Genomic DNA, 19,724 nt, shown 5'->3' on the forward strand with positions numbered 1-19,724 from the left:
GGTTCACAAAGGCTTGAGTAGATGATAAAATCACCAAAAGTTTTTCTGAAAGTGAAATATCCCTTTAATGAGGAGAGCAATGTGAAGAAGAAAGGAGTTCATAGCATTTCTGTCGCTACACTTCTACTGAAACTCTGACTCTTTGCAGAAGTTATTGTAATATTTAAAGTCCTGTTTATTATTGTAGGCCTATATAATAAGTGTCATGAAACATCAGGGCATTAATTCACACGTTGTAATGCATTGTGAGCTTGGAGATCCATTGTTAGTAGGGATGTTCGATATTATCGGCCTCCCGATATTATCGGCCGATATTAGCATAAAAATCGATATCGGAAAATATCGGTATCGGGTTTTTTTTTTTTTTTATAATTTACAGTAGTTCTTACTGTATGGTGTGTGTGATATGAAATTTGAGCTTACCCTAATCACAATAATCCCGCATATATCGGTATCGGTTGATATCGGTATCGGTAATTAAGAGTTTGACAATATCGGTATATCGGTTATCGGTAAAAAAGCCAATATCGGACAACCCTAATTGTTAGCTTTTGGGAATTTTTACCCTTCCCTCAGCAGCAGAGCTATTGTCAGCTGTTCGGACTCCCAACTCCACTTGAGATGGATTTATTTTCGTCGGAAACTCCTAACTCCGCTTAAGTCTTAATTGCGCTGGATTTGGGTAAAGTGTTGATAATATAATGACACATGCACATATCTGACAATCTATAAAGTCACTATACCAACTTTGATGAGGCAGTATTGCTTTGTTTTAAAAATATAAGGTTTTCTTCCTGAAAAACGTATATTTAGTTTTTTCATTTTACTGAACAATGAGTGTTTTGGAGTTAGCAGGTTCTCGCTGGACAGCAGAGATATACTGTCGGGCAGACACCTCTTATCTCCATCATTTAAAAAAATAATAATGCCATACTTCGCCATTCTATGTCACACACAAGTAGCAAAACTAGCCGATCTACAAGCTCAAATCGTGTTATTATAGATCTGCTATTTTTGCTATTTATTAATTGGAATCCTGTTTTTTTTGTGCTATTTTTTAAATTGGAATCCTGTTTTTATTGGTGCTATTTTTTAATTGGAACCCTGAAAAGTTTTTTTTTTAATTTAATTTCAAATGCGTTTAGTTATACTGTTAACTCTATGAACGTAAATACAAATACATTGGACGTAAAAAAGACAATAGAATTGTTATACTAGTCATTAAGCTACTAATATAGACTGAAATAATTAAAGCGGGTCATGTTTGCATGTTTGGAATTGGAACAGCTGAAATCAATAATATATCAGTATTCCGATTAACCTGCAGGCCGCATGTGGCCCCCGGGCCCCAGTTGCCCATGTATGTTGTAAATCTTCTATTTTAGCTATTTTTGACTATTCTTTTGTGTGTGTCTCACCTTGTGGTTTTGTCATCCGCTTTATGTAGTACATCAGCGCTGCCACCACTGTCACAGCTAGTGCAACAGTTAGACCAGCAAGCAAACCTAGAAATGTACATACAGTAATTGAGTTACATCAGCACCCTCTGGTTGACACTAGGAACTTCAGGAGTTGAATATAATTTGACTATGAAAAAAGTAATAATCTTTGAATGCTCAAATTGCCGTTCTAATGTGTGAAAGATTAAGAACGAGGCTTTCAAATGATTTTTAATTAGGTTTAGGGCTAGGACTGATTATTAAGCTTGAGTTGAAGATGGCTGCAACTCCACCTTCAGTCCGTCCGGTTTCTCGAGGAATATGAGTAATAGTGTGACTTGGCGGGGTGGCTGCATTTAGACTGACATATTCTTGCTCACCCAGCCACGTTTCGGTAAGACAGAGTAAGTCAAGATTATGATCTGATATTATTTAATTTACTAATAGTCCACACTTAATGTTCCTATTTTTTGGCACCACTGCATTGGTTTTGATCTGTAGAAATTTTTTATGCACGACTTTGGTTTAATATGCCTAAATGGTCGAACAGTTTCTATTGTGCTAATTTGAAGGGTAGGTGGCTGTAGAAGCACAGAGAAGCGTGTAAGACTGTAACTCTGCTTCCTGGATCCTGCTCCCAACTCTGGGACCAGGATTCCCTGGGACCTCTGGGAATAATTTATCGATAAACTCATATTTCTAGAGATGAGCCTCACACCATCCCAGGTTGGATGTATGCATCGGGTGGTACAGAGATGTTCTACTAGACTGACATGGTGGAAGACATCTGATTGTGCACCGTGTCGTTTACCAAAAGTAGCAGATCTACAAGATCACAATGCTTATAAATGGATTTCTCCATGGCTGGTATTATAGTAAATAAAAACTGCACTTAAGTGGATAAAATGGTGATAACCTGTATTAAATATTGTAGACACTAGAAGCTCGCCCCCGCTACGCGGGGGCTCGCGTCTAGCCCGCGGCCACGCCCACGTAGCGCCCGCGGCCACTTGGCAGCGCATATAAGTGGCGTAGGGTCATGAGGGCCAGTGCGGCCGTGGCTCGGTCAGTGAAGACCCTGTAGCGCGGATGATATGTGGCATAGAGGGGCAGATTGTAAATCTCCAGAGCAGAGGAAACATCCGTGGGCTACCATTGGTTCAGCGATGTGTGCGGTCGCCCTGCGGCCCCTCCTCCTCCACCAATGTGCAGTATTGAGAGCCCTGACGTCACAACATTTGGAGTGATGGGCACTGCACTCTGGTTGGTTAGGGTACACCTAGGGCTCAGGTAGAACCCAGTTAAAGGCTGCATGGGCAAACCCAGTTAGGACCCGCCTTGGTCCCGCATAAACGTGGCTAGTTGGGGCCCACCTAAGGCCCAGGTAGAACACACGTATGTCCCACAAGGGCATCCCAGTTGGGACTGAAGTGGATCCCGCTGACATTGCTGACATGGGGTCCATATGGTTTAGCCCACCTTGAAACCATATGGGAACTACGCTGGCATGCTGGCTGGAATGCAAACGCTGCATGATACCTGCAGTGTGTAGTTTGATGTTGTGTGTGTAACAGACATACCTGCAGTGTGTAGATCAATGTCCATATGAAAGTCAATGCCCAGCAGTGTTGTTTTTTTCTCCAGCAGAGTTTCTAGTGTCTCTATCTCTCTCTGGAAGAGGTTGCACATGAACTCTGCAGCCGCACTGAGGCGCTCCAACACAAACACTCTGACATTAAGCTGCTTCACACAACAAACATCAGCACCACGCTGCTGTTTGTCCAAAAGACACAATATCTCCTCTCCCACCGACGTCATGTGTTCATGTATCGACAGCCGTACAAACTCCTTTTGACACATTTTACCTCGTTTATCCAGCTCTCACTGACTCTCCCATAATACAGTGGTTGTCAACCTGTCGCTGGGGACCCCCCACAGGCCAATGTTAAAATGGTAGCAGTTGTTCCTCAACATAGTGTGAATGTGCGTGCGAAGTTGACCGCAATCGGACGCTGCATTCATGATTAGCGGCATTTTGTTCTAAACGGGCCACTCCTGCAAACTTTAGATGAGAATCTTAGCCAATCGGGATGGAATATGAAATATTAAACAGATCCGTCTTGATCACATGACTATAGAGATCATGTGTACCGATTTGTCGGTGCATGACACTGGCGCGCAACGATGTATTTATTGTTTTTAACGCTAATTTCAATTGACTCTGGAACAGCCATTAGTCTGGCGAGGACCTGCGCGACGCGTTGTCGGCTTGTAGATGAGCTAGTTTTCGGTGCATGACACTGGCGCAAGTAAGTATGAATCATTTTTAAAGGCTGATGTCAATGTACTGTAAAATAACCATTTGTCTTGAGAGGACCCGAGAAATGGTCCTCACAATGTGTATGTGTTGAAATTCTGCTATACTTGGTCCTCACAAGTATAGCAACACACACACACAGACACGTAGCCTACGTGGTCCTCACAAGTATAGCAACACACACACACAGACACGTAGCCTACGTGTGAAGTTAAATAAGCACAATGGCCCCGATTCATAACGAGGGTCGTAAATATGGTGTAAATGAAGTTCTTAAAGGAGGTCGTATTTCTGGTACTCACTAACGGACGTGCGATTCAAAAGGGGTGTCGTATATGCAGAGACGTGCGTATGACCAGGTGTAGGATCTGATTAATCTCGAAGTCTGCATCCAACAGCATCCAACTTTAACGTCACTTTACGGCACAGTGTTGCCATGTCCGCTTATTATAAGCGAATTTGCGCTTATTTTTCTGTAAAGTTGCTTGTAAATATTGGTAGAAGTGGGGTGCAGTTTTTTGGGCTTGTTTCTAAAGTGTAGTTGGTTATTTGGGCTTGCTTCACAATTGTTCAATTGTTTTAACCGGTGGTTCTCAAATATCTTTATGTCATGGACCCCCAAGTTAATATGTAGGCCAATTTATCCCTATAAGCCCCATCTGAAAATGTTTTGTGCCAGCAGGAGGCAGATTTGTGTTGTTAGAATGTTTAAAAAATCTTCCAAATATTCCACATTGTATTACAAGATTTTTGTTTAAATATATCAGATCTACAAGCTCACAACGGTTTGATTAAAGTGCTTATAATAAATGGCCTAAGTGCCAGTTGCTTCTTTTGGGCTTATTTTCATAGACCTGGTTGCTTATTTCTCTCACAAAATCTGGCAACACCGGAGTTTAACTTCTCGTCCAAACTTACAGCTGTCGGCCCCATAGACATATAAAGGTAGACGCCTCCTCTGGCTCTGAAGCGTGTGTATCTCGGACGCACTTCCGCTTCCTCTATGCTTGTGGGGGCCGCGACATTACAAAGTCTAAACCAGTTGTGCTATAAACACGCCCCCTTCTGTGGCCAACGCGGAAGTGCCTTTTTCAAACAACCGCGGACTATTTCTTTTCGCCGATAAAGTATAGTTTTGGACCATGACGGAGGCGCGCCGACTCAGCAGACCTTGAGGCCGAGGAGACGCGCCCGAGCGCCTCCAGGCGCGAGTGCCCGCGTCGACCGGCCAATGGTCTGCTAGTCGACTCAGCGCCGTTCGAGTTGTGTACCGATAGGGACAGAATAGTAAATAATGTTTTGGTGAGAGCGTTTGCCCCAACTGTCACTCAAAGTGGCTACTGGCCAATCACAGCGTGTCCTTGCACAAGCGTATTGGCCAATCATGCACAACTGGTTTAGACTATGGAGTCACGCGTGGGGGCCAGCTGGAAACTTCCGTGTGCGTCACAGAAGGGGGCGTTCGGTAGGCCAATCAGAGGAAGGTGGGGGCGCGTCTTTTCCCAGAAAAGACGCACTGTGATTGGCCAATAGTCAACGCGCTGTGATTGGCCAGTAGTCAACGCGCTGTGATTGGCCAGTGCCCGTTCCCCCCGGAAATGGCGGCCACCATATCAAGCACGTCGCTCCAATGAACTGCAGAGGCCAATGAGGTATCTAGGTTTCTATATCTATGGTCGGCCCGGCCGCAATGCCTTGACACTGACAGAGAACTTGAACATCATTCTGATCTGTCTGGAAGCGAGTCCCACTATTGCACGATGTATCAGCTGAACGTAATGAGTAATGTTTACAAGGTTTAACCCCGCCAGCAAATAATAGACTAATAACCTGGAAAGGATATAACATTGCTCACGTTATCAAAAAGATGATGTTGAAAATAAATCCAGGGCATACAAGTGGAACGCTGCTATCCGATTATGGACCAGAGCTTATTGATTACTTATTGATTAAATTAGTTCATTTTGGATATCACTGTCCTACGTCGGAATGGGGAATGGTTCTGGACACAGCTTTCATCCACTTTATTTTTCCTCATCAGATGGTAATATTTATTAGGCTGTTGTGTGTGGCGTTCATGTGATCAATATACAGTAGCCTACAGTAGGCTTTACAAATTAATACCGCGACACGGACACTGATGCAGTCAGTCCCTCCGCAGTTTCATTAAGGCATCATAGCTTATTTTCATTATTACGTGACACTTTGGCTGAGATGGAAAATAAATAAAAAGCGGTGGAATCTACATCATGTCTATATTATGCATACTACAAGCAATACATCGTTTGACATTTATTTTTTATTTTTTATACATATGTGTTGACAAATGTTGGGCACATATATATTTTATTTTTTTTGCCACTGTTGTAATTGATTTTGGCATGAAGAATAAAGCATTCTAAAGACATACGCACATTTCAGCCCTGGTACGCCAGCCTCGGGGCTGACCTGAGAACGTGCGCACCTGACGCACAAAACACAGACCAAAAAATCTTTATGCATCAGGTGGATATGTACGACTTGTCCTAAATGCCGGTACGTACAAAATATGGTCGCAAATCCCTTTATGAATCAGGGCCATTAACCTGGCATGGGCAGGCGCTTCATCCGTGGGCCGTGGTGTGTAGTCCTTTTTCTGCGAGGCATCGTAAGTGGCTTGCGTTGCATAAAAGTGAATGGAGTTTGTTGGTCCGTGCGTATGTGTGTGTGTGTGTGTGTGTGTGTGTGTGTGTGTGTGTGTGTGTGTGTGTGTGTGTGCGAGGCAGTCGACATGAACGGAGTTTGTTGGTGCGTGCGTGTCTGTCGACGCTGATTGGCTGCATGTTGCTGTGACGTTGAAATGGGGTGCCAGGTCTGCTTTGTGTGTAAGCGATTTTGGGCTCATTTGGGCGCGCTTTTGGGCTGTTTTCCATAGAGCACGGCAGGGCTTGTTTCTGTCCCGTGACGGATGTGGCAAAGAAGGTGCAAAACGAACCATCCGGAAGTAAAGTGCGAGATGAAATATATAGCACTTTTTGATTATTAGAGAAGGAGACAGATGTGAAGGTGGAAAATGGAATGTAGGAGATTATATATTTTTTCATGAGCGATTTTTGTAGAAAGTTGTGAGTGAATTGGGGCACTCCTGTGGGCGGGGGGCTGATTAGAACCATTGGGGTTTGGGAAGGAGACGCTCTCTGTTTGAGTGGTAGAGATATATGGGAGCCTTCTATTGGCGAATAGTGACAAAGCCCTGAAGTTTACGGAATGCACTGGAGTCTATGAGCATTTGTCACTGTGTCACTGTTTCTTTTTATATATATATATATATATATATATATATATATATATATATATATATATATATATATATATATATATATATATATATATATATATATATATATATATATATACACACACACACACACACACACACAAACACACACACACACACACACACACACACACACACACACACACACACACACACACACACACACACGCATACTTGATTTAGACATAGCAGCTCTGAAGGCAAAGCACTCAAAGGATTTAAGGAAACAGACTGCATACCAGCCCCTGAAGATGAGGAGGAAGAAGATTTATGAAGCATGGTTGTTGTGGAAACGATGGAGATCATTGTAGAAACATCAGGATGTTGAAATGTAGAAGCAGGATTTGTAGTGGGAGTAGTCATCTTAACTGTTTCAAAAGGAGCTGGAAGCATGTTTGAGAATCAAAGAGGAATACATTTTATCAAGTTAGGTATTATGCTATTGTATTATTAGTTTGACACATCAAAAATGTATTAATTTAAAACTATTGATAATAGAATAATGAACACAGGTAATATTTGAACTCACATGATGAACAGTTCATCATTGAAGCAAATGTTACAGACTTACCATCTTTAACATTAAGATGCACTTGTAAATGTTTATTCGGCAAAACCGGTCTCTTCAGTCCACACATGTATGTTCCAGAGTCTGACTTCTTGAGTTTAGTGATGGATACAAATGAGTCTTTTCCTGAGTTTGTCAAACTTATTCTGTTGTTTACTGTAGTTTTTCCATATTCTGCCTCTATAATGATGTCTTTATCTGTGTGGCATGGATTTTTACAAACGTACTTTGTATAACTCTCAACATGATGCCAGACATCCCAGTCTGAGCAGGTGAAATTCACATCACCTCCAACATGGCCAGTTATGCTGAGAGGTGTTGTCCCCATAATACTCCACACTACAGTACAAGAGATAAGCAAGGAAACAGCTCATCACTATGACGCACAACTTATTAATTGACAACATAATGTGAGGAGTGTATTTATGCAGAAGGTTTTAACATGCTCTACACAACAGAGTGCACAGACAAAGGATGGCACAGAGACATTGAGATCATCATACAGACACTCAGAGACAGAGACAACCACACAGGCAGAGAGATACATGAAAACAAGCAGAGGTCACTCACCAGAAAGCAAACAGCAAATGTAGACATTTCTCATGATGACAACGAGCTACAGGTGACTTGTCCAGTTCTGGAAGGAGAGGATTTGTGACTTCCTCATATGAATGAGGTCTAAATGTCTTTACATCATTAAACTCCACCCTCTTCCTCTGACCTCTACTGCAAACATGCAAACGTGGTCACGTTCACACAGACACACTCATTTGTGGTTAGCTTCATTTCATGTCTCTGTCATAACATAACTCTTTAGAGTCACACTCTAGGAAGATTGTGAAACCTCATTTGAAGAGTGAGGCCCGCTTTAAAAAAATAATCTCTGGCACAAAATTAATATAAATAATGTTCCTCACTGACTGATAGTAGGGTATGCATTTTATAGATCTCTTAATTACTAGATCCTGTGTTTGGAACACATTGAATGATGAATTTCAGATAGTCTCGCGTAGCCAGACAACTATTCCACAATCTCCGAATGCTATATAGAGTCTGGAACTACACATCCCGAAATCCAAGAGAGGAAGCTGGCACTTCACGAAAATATATGTTATAATATCTTTACATTTTATTTCTGCTAATCAGCAAGCTATATATACTTAGATGATTTTGATTTATATCACGATACATTTGTGCGACTGTAAAGACGAAACTGTAGTGGGGAGGGGCTTCACATCCGCTTTATATTTTACATACGATCAGAGCTTCCGAGTCCCAGACTGTATGACCGGAAACATTTGAACAGTCTGGCCATGCGAGACTAAATTTCAGATAACATCAAAGTGCTACTAAATAGGCTGGTAGCCTGTCTTTGTGCTGAGCTTGTACTACTGTAACTGTCGTCAGTTCAAAACCACAACAACCGGTTATGGTTTTGAAGAGTGGCCTAGTTGGAAATGAGATATCCTCATTCTGTTGCGATGCAACGACTTATCAAACCTATCACTGGTGTGTGGTAGAATGTTTGTACCTTCACTGAGATTAATGCACTTTAAAAATGACCGTAATAATAATCAACGAAAATTATTTTACCCCTTTTCCTCCCAATGTCAGTGTTACAGTGTGTCAATGACTCCTCCCCACACTCTTCTGTGTATTGTTGCCACTGTACCACTGCTGTTGTTACCCACTGGATCATCTAAAATACAGCACAAGAAAGGGGCACAGGTTAAAAAATGAAAAAACGTGGTTGATACAAACCCCTAGACTCTGCAGTGGTGAGCAGCAGGTACTTTACCCCTGCCCCTGCACAGCGTTTGTAACCCTCGCCCAACATCCCACATATATGTGGTGTGGTTACATGGCGGCTTTCCGACATGTCGCCTTTCCGACGTTAACGAACCCTATACCTAACCCTCACCCTAACCCTAACCGCACGCGGAAGCCACTAGTCGGAGTGGCGAGATGTCGGCATGGAAGACTGTTACCATGTGGTGTCCCACATTTTGATTGGCTCTAGTTTTCAAAAGTCGCAAACCACTGTTAGGACAGATAGTTTTCTACAATCTGGCGTTCATCCAATAGAAAGCATGGACGGCTGTCATCACACAACCGTGATGTCATTCGAACTGCGCACACAAGGGGTCACCGCCTTTGCTGCCTACACTGCATTCAAGTTAAGAGTCACCACAAGCAATAAGCTGAAGCACTGAAGTTGTGTTCCAGAACATGCTGCACCCCTGTTACCGAAACCTAGAAGAGAGAAACGTGTCACCTAACACTGAGGGAATGACACCACTTAGCCACTGCAAATGTCTTCTATGTCACTGTCTCCCAAAAAGTGGGTCGGGACCCAATTGTGGGCCGTGGACCGATTGCTGTGGGTCGTGACTCGTGAGTAAAATACATTTTTTTTTGGTTTTGTACATTATTTGATAAAAGACGTATTTGATAAATTAAATTAAAAAAACAAATTGTCGTAAATAAATTAAAAAAGCATTTAAGAAGTGGTGACAATAGCAGATCCTACAAGCTCACAACGCAGCTGCTATTTTCACTTTGGATCCCGGGCAAATGTCTAATTTCTCGTTTGGGTCTTGAGCTAAAAAGTTTGGGATCCACTGCTCTATGTTTTTAAAATCTATATTTATATTTTGTCCAATATTTTTGGCCTTGACTGAATGTGTCACTTTAATCAACACAACACTGTTACTCATATTAGAATAAGGCAGGTTAATTTTAAATGTATTGACTGATGAACTTCAGAAAACATTACAGCGCTACTAAATAGGCTTGTAGTAACCCATTGCTTTCCTATGAAGACAATGGGGCAGGTTCCCATAGACTTCACAGGAAAGCAATGGGGTGCTTCTGTGTGCAGAAGGAAACAGATGCATTTCTGTGACATCTTGTGGGTGCGAAGTCTGGTTTAGAATTTAGGACATCATGCACGTCACACCCAAAAAGTGTTAACATATGCAAGGTTCCGTTGACATGTTTTTAAAAAAAACAGATTATGGCTATTGTAACATCAATAGCAATGCAACACAAATGTTCCCATGCAGGGCCCAGAGTGCCATCTCATCAATACAGCGAGCAATGGTTGCAATGGTGTCCAACAACAAAATCATTTTTTGGTTATTACAATGTATTCATATTTTTTGGACAGCACCATGATCAGTGTTGTGCAAATATTTGTTTACAATTTATATATTAAACATAATTATGTTATATAGGTGTTAATGTGTATTTTCAGACATAATAATAAAAGAAAAAAAAGAAAACGCCAACGTATATATTACATATTAAAAAAATATATAATAATGGCGGCCCCTCTACATTGGCTCTGAGGACCCCCTATGTACTAGGGGTCACAGAATGCTTGTTAAATACTCCTAATTCAGCATAATCTCCATGTTCAAAATGTATTTCCAGAATATAAATTGCCATTTGTGGTATGGAGGATTTAATCAGTCAGACTCTGAAGAACAGTCCCCCCTATTTGTTAAATTCTTCACATGAAGGCCTGTAACCTGCGTAGTCTATTGCGTGATACTAAATCGACATAGAGATGATACAAGCTAAGCAGCAGGTACATGTTTATCTCACATTTGATTTGTTGGGATCTGGTCACTCTGCTTGGGAATGGTTATTGTACTGTTACGAAAGAGATAAAGTTAAATACAAATTCAGTGACAGTTATCTTTATTCATTGACAGTGACAGTATCTATAGGAGGGAGAACACAAGAAACATTGTCAGTCAAAAGAAAACTGTTTATTAATCAAACTATTACATATCAGTGATTTAATACATAGGTGAATGGAAAATAAGAACCAGTTGAATGATAAATGAAAACAAATAGAAACCAGGAGCACATGTGTGAGCGAAGAGCTAAATAGTTTCTCCAGACCAGCCACCCAGGTGAAACTCCTCCCACTAATGACCTCCACTCTGCTGCCACTTCCTGAAAGGGGAGGAGAGCACATCAGTATGAACAGGGGGAGGGGCATCACACAACCAACACAACAATCAATCAATCAATCAATCAATAATGTGGTGATTATTAGGTCATACTCTCATGGGTGATGTGGTTCTGTAGATGGTGTTATAACACCATAGACTTGATTATGATCCATAGTGGCTGGTTGGAGGCTTTCATAGATGGAGTCTTGACCTGTGATCTGACAGATAAAGGGGAGGGGAAGAAAAAGTTTAATTGAAGTACATTTGCAAATCTTTCAACCAGAATCAGCCGCGACACCGATGCAGTGCATGCAGCCAGCAGTGAAAGAGTTAATGTACTTACATGATGTACAGTTTGTATAAAACCATTATTGCGCAACTGTTTTGGCTAGCAGGTCGCCCTATTGCGCATGTGCGCCTGAAGTGCTCTTGCAATATGAGTCATACTTTTCCACTTACAGAGCGCATGCGTGGAGAGACGGACACGCTGTTCACGGAAAAACAACAACACGGACATCACTTCTGCAGCAGCAACAGCTAATTATTTAATTTGGTTTCCTTATTTTCTTTACTTGCTAAGAAATTGTGCTACTTATTTCATTACTTCAGCTCAGACTTTAGCCTGTTGCATCTGTGTGTGTGTGTGTGTGTGTGTGTGTGTGTGTGTGTGTGTGTGTGTGTGTGTGTGTGTGTGTGTGTGTGTGTGTGTGTGTGTGTGTATGTGTGTGTGCACGCACGCACGCACACACACGCAAGCGTGTGTGTCTAGGGCAGGGATTCCCAAACCAAACACATCGATCATTGACGCCGCTATTTCAACGCTGCAATGAAGCATATTTACACAATACTAACTGCATAAGTCAGAATTTATTACCAAATGCATTTAAAACACTGTGATGCCTGCCGATATTGTGTCTAATATACACCTCAATGTTCACACAAATAACACAACAGAATTTGTCCTTTGCATTTCAACCATACCATCCTAACTGTCAGCAGTGAGAAGCCAGTGTCAAGGGAACAGTTAGGAGTTCCCAGAAGAGTGACACATTTCAGACCAAACTACATAAAAACCATGTAGCTACAGTGAAAACAACTCAGCAGCTGAACAGCATTATAGTTTTGTTATTAAATATTTATTATAGTTTTGAAATATTTAATAGTTTTAGTTGTATTACGTTTTTTTTTGTTTTCTTTTTTTCAGTTTGGTGGTTGATTTCAGTTTAGTTATTTATTTTTATTGTTTTACAATTACATAAATATTTTTTTGTTTTTAGGAATTGATTAGTTTTATTTTAGTTTGTACTCATTATTGCGCATGTGATCAACCCTGATCTGTCCGATTTCCCATATTCCATCGTCATTGGTTAAGGTTGCCATCCAAAGTTTGCAGGATTGGTCCGTTTTGAACAAACTGCCTCAAACCATGAACGCAGCTTGCCATTTCCGTGAAATTTCACACGCACATTCCCACTAGGCCGAGGAAGAAATGCCACCCTTTTCACATTGGCCTGTTATAGCGCCACCAGCAAGTCTAATTTAGCAAAACACATTTTTGGAACAAAATGCCTCAAATCATGAATGCTGTGTCTGATTGCCGTGAAAGACCTAAGAATAAATGGCACCCTTTTCACATTGGCCTATTATAGCGCCAAATGGAGGCCGATTTGTGCAAAACCCATTTGTTTACATTACTCCTACAGATTTGATCCAAACGTCATGCAAATCGGTACACAGTATCTCTATAGTCATGTGATCAACACGGATCTGTCCGATTTCCCATATTCCATCCTCATTGGCTAAGGTTCGCTTCCAAAATTTGCATGATTGGTCCGTTTTGAACATAATGCCTCAAATCATGAACGCAGCTTGCGATTTCCGTGAAATTTCACAAACACATTCCCACTAGGCCAAGGAAGAAATGCCACCCTTTTTCACATTGGCCTGTTATAGCGCCACCAGCAGGTCTAATTTAGCAAAACACATTTTTGGAACAAAATGCCTCAAATCATGAATGCAGTGTCCAATTGCCGTGAACGACCTAAGAATAAATGCCACCCTTTTCACATTGGCCTATTATAGCGCCACCAGGAGGTCACAATAACGTACCTGACCTGGTGGAGACCTGTGTTTTAGCATTTTTTTTACATTTTAGGATTTATTTTAGGTTCAGTAATGATTCTTTTATATATATATATATATATATATATATATATATATATATATATATATATATATATATATATATATATATATATATATATATATATATATATATTCTTTGCATGTTAGTTTTAGTCTTAATTTTGGTAACTATAATAACCCAACACATACGTTACATCAGAACAAAGAACAATGAATAGTTATAATACTCACCTCTCTATCACCTTCAGTGGCACTGAGGATTGACACTGGAAAATATATGCAACACATGTTCATCAAACTAATAAATGTAAATGTCAGTTTTTTCCTGTGTGATTCCACATATGTGTGCGAGTGTGCGCTCGTGCGTGTGAGAGAGCGAGGAGAGAGAGAGAGAGAGAGAGAGAGAGAGAGAGAGAGAGAGAGAGAGAGAGAGAGAGAGAGAGAGAGATATTCACCTTGTTGTGTTTGTGTTATGACACCATAGACTTGGTTCTGATCCATAGTGGCTGGTTGGAGGCTCTGATAGATGGAGTCTGGACCTGTGGTCTGACAGATATAGGGGAGGAGAAGGTTTCATTGGTCATTATGCATTTACACACACCCATAATTTGGAGTGAGGATGCACCAGGAGACCAGAGGACAGTCACTGATGAGAGACTGAGATAATGTGTGGGATAGTAAACCACAATGACTAACAAACTATAGACTTTGTTGATTTGCTTCTCAAAATCGGTTTCCAGGCATTGTCTTCCTGAATATTATTTGTCCCAGTTTTCATAGCAGTATAATTCTTTTTTTTTTTTTTATATAATTTTTATCCCGCGATTTTGTAACCCTTATTTTTTTCACCCAGTGCCAATTTCTAAGTGATCCTGGGCGCTACACTCCCCTCACCAGCCAGGGAGGTCAGGGCCGAGCTCATGCCTCCTTCAATGCATGAGAGCCAACTGACCTTCTTGTCACCTGACAGGGGGGAGTTTCCCTGGTTGGACGTAGCGCGTGGAAGGAACACGTTATTCCAACCAGTTCCCTTCCCCTCCATCAGGCGCCCCAGCTGTCATGGGGGAGGCGGTATAGCGACCAGGATTACTACATGTTTTTGTGAGGGTATTAACTACCCTGAGAGACACGGGAAGAACATGCAAACTCCACACAGAGTAGGCCCTTTCGCCAACCCCACTTAGGGTATGGGCGCTGATGACGCGGAGGAGAAGACACGCCCCAAGCACCCACAGCGTCCCCGGCGGGAATCGAACCCAGGACCTTCCAGCTGTGAGGCGACAGCGCTACCGACTGCGCCACCGTGCCCCCTCATAGCAGTATAATTCTTAAGTGTAACAAGGACATCCAACAGAAACAGTCAGAGTTTGATTTAACCTTCATTTAATCAGGATGTCGCCTTGATATTTACCATGTCAACAATTTTCAAAAGGTGTTTGTCTGTCTTGCTGCCGTTCTAAATCTAAAATAAAAAGATTACCTGAAGGATAACGTGAGTACTGGCATCATTCTGATGAGAAAAGTGTCATAATACTCACCTCTTCATCATCACCAGTGGGGTTCCTGGCACTGAGGATGACCACTGGAAAATATATGCAACACATGTTTAACTCTCTCTATAGACAATATCACAGCGTGTTGCTATGCGTTGCGAGCTTGTATAGATGTACAATTTTTGCTATTTTGGAATCGTTTGGCTCTCTTTTTCCACCTATAATGACCACAAAATAGGGACACCAGGGTGAGAGAGAGAGAGTGGCCCTCATTTATCAACGCAGCGTATAAACCGGCGGATATTTTTCCATATATTCGGCCGTACACCAACGTCGAAGTCACATTTATCAACGAATCCTACACAGCCGATCCAAGCGTACATTTGGTCCCAGCCTTGATAAGTCTCACGTCTGAAAACGAGCGTCATTTAAATAACACGCCCTTAAATATTCTCGAAACACCCCGATTTTACGACCAAAGAAAGAGTTTTGCTGGCTCGCCTCGCCTCGCTGCCTGTCAAGTCACACACACACACACACACACACACACACACACACACACACACACACACACACACACACACACACACACACACACACGCAAGCGCGCACACACACATGCACACGCCTCTCTCTCTCTCTCTCTCTCTCTCTCTCTCTCTCTCTCTATCTCTCTCTCTCTCTCTCTCTCTCTCTCTCTCTCACACTCACGCACATGCGCCCAACTGTGTCTTTCATAATCCGTTACGGTACAATCTTTGTCAGTCACGTAGGCTTGTAGCCTACACGAATGACATATTATGATACCAATCACATCGCCATGAATGGAATACGTTTGTATATTTATTAACCCCATACCGAGCAGTGCGCGGTTCGAGTTACACTAAAGCAGTCATGTAGGCTATATTCCCCATGAGACTCGGGCGGTCTGCAGACTGCAGTGATCCCGTGCTGCCACCCACGTTATATATAAGAGATTGGAGCGTCAGGTTTATATCCTTAACCCAGCCAGGTTGTAACCTATATAATTCTCTATGACATAACTCCATACCATAGGACAAGCTATTTTTGTAGACCTCACTGTCCATGAAAAGTCCCGACCGCGGGACTCCCGACGCAAAAGCGCTCGTATATTTTGAAAATAGCATCTACAAGCTCACAACGCGTTGCGATGCGATGCTGGCTTGTGAGCTCGTAGATTTGCAATTTTCAATGCAGCCAGATCTACAATCTTATCTGAATGACTGTTAAAGCAGTTTGTTTAAATTACTTTATAAAATGTAATATTTTCACAGGGATTATTTATTAGTGTAGATATACTTTTAGGAGTGGATTATGTGTCTAGATGCCTGTCAGACAGTCAGACAATGCTGCTCCGCAGGTCTAGAATGGAATAAACGGGCGCAGCCAAAGTCAACAACTGGTCCCGACCAGACGTGAGATTTCAGCCTACGGTAGGATGAAGCCCACGTCAGGATATATTGATAAATGCCGAAAGGTGTGGTGATCTCGCCGTAGGCCCATTATTTGGGCTGCACCGCGTTGATAAATGAGGGCCAGTGTCTCTGTGTGTGTGTGTGTGTGTGTGTGTGTGTGTGTGTGTGTGTGTGTGTGTGTGTGTGTGTGTGTGTGTGTGTGCGTGTGCGTGCGTGCGAGAGAGACAGAGAGAGAGAGAGAGAGAGAGAGAGAGAGAGAGAGAGAGAGAGAGAGAGAGACTCGCCTTGTGGTTTCCTGGTTCTCTTTATGTAGAACATCAGCGCTGCCACCACTGTCACTGCTAATGCAACAGTTAAACCAACAAGCAAACCTAGAAATGTACATAATTGAGTTTAATAGGCACCCTCTGGTGGACACTAGGGCTGTTGGAAAGAACTTCAGGGGTTGAATATAATTTTAAAAAGTGATCATCAAATTGCCCTTATAACACGCACGCACGCACGCACGCACGCGCACACACACACACACACACACACACACACACACACACACACACACACACACACACACACACACACACACACACACACACACACACACACACACACACACACACACACAAATCTTCTTGGGAATGATGCAAATTGGGAATCCAGGCTCCACTCGGTTATGTGCCCCTTATACCCATTGTCAAAGTACCCGTAAGACAATAAACTGACTATCTCTGACTATCTGCTGTATTGCTATAGCAGGACACACTGCACTCAAAGGATTTCAGTAAACAGACTACATACCAGCCCCTAAGGACGACGATTCATGAAGCATGGTTGCTGTGGATACGACGGAGATGGTTGTAGAAACATCAGAATGAAGCGTATAAGAGGTAGTGGTCATCTTAGCTGATGTAGAGGGAGTGGTCATCTTAGCTGATATAGAGGGAGTGGTCATCTTAGCTGATATAGAGGGAGTGGTCATCTTAGCTGATGTTAAGGGAGCTGGAAGCATGATTGGGAATTAAAGAGGAATATATTTTATCTATGTTTAAGCGATTCTGTTATTAGTTTTACACATAAAAATGCACAATATTGAGAATAGAATACAGAACAAAGGCAATATGTTAACATCATGATGTACAGTTCATCAATGAGGCACAGATGTTACAGACTTACCATCTTTAACATTAAGATGTACTTGTATGAAGTCATCCGTAAATCTTCCCTCCAGTCCACATGTGTATTTTCCAGAGTCTGACTTCTGGAGTTTGGTGATGGATACAAATAAGTCTTTTCCTGAGTTTCTTATTCTTATTCTATCACTTTCTGCTGTTTTTCCAGATTCTGCCTTGACAATGACGTCTGCGTTTGTTCTGCATGGATCTTTTTTACAGAGGTATAATGTATAACCCCCAGTCCACCAGGTCCATGTATCCCAGGAGCAGGTGAAAGACACATCATCCCCAACATGACCAGTTATGCTGAGAGGTGTTGTCTCCACAATACTCCACACTACAATACAAGAGTTAACAAAGGAAACAGCTCATCAGTAAGACACACAACGTATTAATTGACAACATGATGTGAGGAGTGTATTTTTGCTGAAGTGTTCTAGATGCTCTACACAACAGTGGACAGACAAATGATGAGACAGAGACATTGAGAGCATCATACAGACACTCAGAGACAGAGACAACCACACAGGTAGAGAGACACATGGAAACAAGCAGAGGTCACTCACCAGAAAGCAAACAGTAAATGTAGACATTTTTCATGATGACAACGAGCTGCAGGTGACTTGTCCAGTTCTGGTAGGAGACGATATGGGACTTCCTCAGCTTTGAATAAAGGTCTAGATGTCTTTACATCATTAAGCTCCACCCTCTTCCTCTGACGACCTCTACTGAAAACATGCACACATGGTCATCACACACTCTCATTTGTGGTTAGCTTCATGTCTCTGTTGTACTGTATCATAACTCTAAGATTCACAGACTCTTTTAGGAAGATTGTGAAACCTTAGAAATGTCAGTTACACTTTCAATTGAAAACAGATGACTACTATTATAAAATGACTGCTGGAAAACAAATAATACAACCAATTGTCCTCACTGACTTATAGTAGTGTATGTATCTTTAGATCTGTTCATTAATTTATCCTGTGTTCTGAACACATTGAATGATGAACTTCAGATAACATTAAAGTGCTACTAAATGAGTTAGTGCTGCAAAATGGAGCTCGTAGTTGCACCAACTGTCTATTCTTAACCTCAAAACCACAACAACCGGTTATGGTTTTGAAGAGTGGCTTTGTAGGTAACTTTTAGATCCAATCAACATTACAGAGATGACTCTGAATGTTCAATAAGTGTGTGTTGTTATGTGCATGATTTAGGAGGAAACGTACACCTTTATTTACAAAGTTATTGATGCTCCCAGCAAGTTATTGCCATTGTGGTGGTAAATCTAAAGTAAACACTATGCTTCTTTGCAATTTTTCAGCCTATTCAGTACTGTAACCACTTTCCACTGAGACAAGCACAGCCATGGATACAATGCGAAGGCAAGGGCGTCCGCTGGCCTAGCGGTCCAGGCGCATACCATATATGCTGGTAATCCAGCTTGACAGCGTGTCGCGGGTTCGACTCCCGATCCCGACGACCTTTGCTGTATGTCACCCCCCCCCCCCCCCCCCATCTCTCTCCCCATTTCCTGTCAGCCTACTATCCTATCAAATAAAGGCAGAAAAAGCCCAAAAAATATCTTTAAAAAAAAAAAAAAAAAAAAAAAAAAAAATGCGAAGGCAACGCACACAAACTTACATACACACATGCATGCGTGCATAGACGTACACACTCATGCACACACGCATGCCAGTTTCAATTAGGAATAATTTAAAAAGGGAACGGAATTAGTAAGCCCCCCCCCCCCTAATTATCACATTGTAGGTAAGGTAAGGTCAGTCTGGGCAAGGGAATTGAAACAGTAATTTCAAATGTTTTGGATACAGTTTAGTTCAGTGAGTTCTGTCTGTCCTTTGGCCTCCTCCCT

General features: G+C 41.9%; 1 protein-coding gene across 1 annotated transcript in view; it reads left to right on the plus strand.

Annotated features, from left to right (window-relative positions):
* Positions 1–19,724, plus strand: part of LOC311059509 (uncharacterized protein) — a 564,856-nt gene that overhangs the window by 111,382 nt on the left and 433,750 nt on the right. The gene's annotated exons all lie outside the window — the stretch shown is intronic.

Source organism: Gymnoscopelus microlampas (genome assembly GCF_963454915.1).
Source record: "Gymnoscopelus microlampas genome assembly, chromosome: 2".
In the NCBI taxonomy this organism is placed as follows: Eukaryota; Metazoa; Chordata; class Actinopteri; order Myctophiformes; family Myctophidae; genus Gymnoscopelus; species Gymnoscopelus microlampas.